The following is a 3670-nucleotide window of genomic DNA, read 5'->3' on the forward strand; positions in this document are numbered from 1 at the left end:
CTAAGTTCATAACTATAATTGGTATGTACTTGACCCGACTAGGCATGGTCCATTTGGGTTGCATGGCATCGGAACATTTGGATAGACCGTTTGTGCGGAGAAGACATTTGTGACATATTAATATATTATAAGTTCTAATATATTAATATGAGTGTCTTCTTCTCATGGTTATTCCATGTGTTGGTGATGTTGTGTGAACCATTTGAGGTGTCACACTTGGGGCACTAGGCTCTCGAGCTTCATGGAGTCAAGCTACATCAACAAGGTATGTATTTCTATCTAGTTTATTACCCAAGTATCAAAGATTGTATGCTAGTTAGGGTAATACCTTGGAATATTCATATTTGCATGTATAATAGAGAAAACATAGATCCAAGGTATTTAGGGTTGCATGTACACTTAGGAGTGTTATAATGCTCATAACCCAACAGTGGTATCAGAGCCTAGCTTGTTTTCATTTATACTTGATGCAAAGTGCTGAAATATGCTGAAAAAATCGATTTTCGGGCTGTCTGGGCACTGGACTCGCCGATTCCACTGATGGACTCGCCGAGTCCATGAGGAAACTCATCCTAACCGTCGAGTAGGTTCATACACTCGACGAGTAGGACCCCCTGACAGCATATTTTCGACTTTTAAGGCTGGAATTGGACTAGAATCATTACCCTAAGCTGTTTTTGAACCTATATACTTGTTTTTGATGTGGTAATGTTCATTCTAATCCAATTTCAAAGATAATTATCAATAGACTCATGTTTTGTATTAGTTTAATGGTTAGGCTAATTTCATGAAAAAGTTTGATTTGAATTATCATGTTCTTATGAGTTGCTTAGATTAATAGGAAAGTTATGTGAAATTGTTGTTTTCAATCCATTTTAATCTAAGAGTTGATTCTAAAATGTGTTTTTGTAACTTGTCCTCAAGTTACATGAAAAGTCACATTTAAGAATCATAAAACTCATAAATATTTCATAAGTTATGAATAAAGGAAAAGTCACATTCTTTTAATGGTTTAAAGTCTTCCATAACTTGTCCTCAAGTTATGGAACTTGAAGAGTTTTTTAATTAAAACTACTTTAAACTCATAAGTTATGGAATTGAATAGTTTTTGAATTGCTTCAAAACTTGCCCTCAAGTTTTGGAATTTGTAAAGTTTTCCCATGAATACTTTAATTCCAAGTTAAGCCCTTAGAATTTTAAAAGTTAAAATTCAACCCTTATACTTTATAATATTATAAGTTAATAATATTTATATATATATGTATAAGAGCAAGTCGGTTTTACCGTTAGTAGGCCTCATTCACGAAGTCGGTCTATAAGGGGGTATAAGGTTGTTGCCTATAAAATTACAGCTTAACGGGTAGGACAAGGGCTATAATTCTCCCTTCATTATAAGTATAATGATAAATACTAAGTAACTAAACACTTATAAATTCCCAATCTTAGTTACTTAGGAAAATGTGAATAAGGTGTTAATCCATGAAATTACACTTTGCACTTTGTTTGAACTGTTAGTAGAGCGTGTGTGGTTAACCGGCACACTAACTGGTTTTAACAAAGTAGGCAAAGGGTTTCTTAAAGTTTATCATAGGCCGGTGGAGCGTGTGTGGTTAACCGGCACATCGGTTGAGTGATAAACATTTAAGAGTACCAAGTAATTTGCATGGTTACTTCACACCTTGTTTTATGATCCTCGGCATCCCAGTCACAAAACCTGAAAGGCACAATCGAGATTAGAACATGCCATTGAAAAGTTCAATGAATCTCAAAAGAATCTAGGAGTTTCAAAAACCAATTAAAACCTAATAAATCATTTCGTTTTTCGTGGTGGAAATTGGTGAATCGTCATTCACCTACCTTCAAATATTCTATAGCTTGGATTACGGCATCCCTCTTCCAAGTTATAAAATATTGTGTTGGATCCTAGCCTTAATATTTCATATTGGGTGTGATATTAAGGACTTTAAATCAACTTACTTGAATATCTTCCAAAAAAATGTCTAGTTCAGACATTTATGATCTTCCCAAATCTCTTGGAACTTCACTTCCTCCACCTCCTCTAATTATTTTTCCTAACCCACAAGTTCAAGGTCACTCAAGCCCTATTGGCAAGCAAGGTATATGTGTGATCGCATCTTGGAGATGAAGTCACATATTGACAAGCCGGGAGAATTGAGTGTTAAAGTCTTAAGAAAGTTGGATGTTCAATCACTTTATAAGTCACATAGTGAGTTCCTTTGGGACTTCTATGAAACAGACTATGACATGACCCTTAATGATCTTATCTATTTGCTTGGTGCTGCTGAATCAGAAATGATTTGAGGACTAGTAAAGCAAATTTGATTAGAAGATCAACTTCTCAAACCTTCAATGGACATTGAGAATGGTAACATTGGATACCCAGTAAAAGCTTTCTCTTCCCAATGGAAAGGGATCGGCCATAGTCAACTCGGTTGACCAAATGGTAAAGAGAATGGCTAAGTCTGAGATAGTCCTACCAAAGGGTCCATATGTGTCTATTGCCAAAGGAAGGGGCATTGATTGCGAAGCTGCCTATTTACCTGAAAGATCATAAGGTTGATCAAGTCAAGAAGTTTGACTCTACTTCAGGTAAAGTCCATTATCTAACTCTGTTAAGTTTCTATTCTGAGATTCTTATTACAAGATGTGACTGGAACACATGTTGATGTTTTAAGAATCAAAGAAAAGTGAAGAAACTTAAAGGAAGTATATGTTGATTCTGATCGCGAAGATGGATTTCGATCGCATGGTTCGATGATCAGAATTTTGAGCTGTTGCTTAGGAGTTATGATATATTGCATAGGAATAGATAATAACAAGTTTTTCATATGCTTTTGCACTGTAAGGATAAGTTTTTCCGCAAAGTTTTAAAATAAAAGAAAAGGTTTAATTTTATTTATTTTAAATATCCTTAATGTGGCATTTGTGGAAAATTCTTGTTTATATGTTTCCATTGATAGCAATATTGGAAAATAGATTTGATTCTTTCATTTGTGGTAATGTCATAATTTACCAAATAAGGAAAGAGTCTCATCACCCAAGTTTCAGTTGGATAGAAAATTGGAATCATGCAAGTTGTAGTGTATGATGGATGAAAATTTTCATCTTTGGAAAAATTAAGACTAATTCCTTGTACACATGTATATGTGAGTCAAGTGAAGGACTAAGGAATCGAGTACACATTCTTGTGCACTGATCAAGTCCACCACAATGATCGTTAAGACTATTCGTCATGATTTACTAAAGTTTAGTAAATATGGTTATACTTACAAGTTTAAGTATAATTCTGAAGCATTGGAAAAGTTTCGATGTATGGAAGAACGAATGAGAAGAATCTAATTAGGAAGGAAGATAAAAGTTTCTCAAATCTGAAAAGATGGGAGAGTAATTTAGTATCATGTCTTGTGATCATCTTAATGATTAAAGAACCATATCACAATTGGTATTCTAAAGGACATCTTAGTGCATTCTTATGGCTAAGAAGAGGAGTGATGAATTGTTGAAATGGTTAAATCAAGAAGATGAGTCATACTTCGTTCCAAAAACAAGTCTTAGAGTTATACTCCAAGACTGTATGTTGAGTGACGTATCTTAAAGAAGGTTTATAACACTTGTCAAATGTAAGAGTAAAATGTTTTCTACTCTTGTA

Source organism: Lactuca virosa, chromosome 4 (assembly GCF_052849685.1).
Source record: "Lactuca virosa cultivar CGN04683 chromosome 4, Lactuca_virosa_CGN04683_v6, whole genome shotgun sequence".
Classification (NCBI taxonomy): domain Eukaryota; kingdom Viridiplantae; phylum Streptophyta; class Magnoliopsida; order Asterales; family Asteraceae; genus Lactuca; species Lactuca virosa.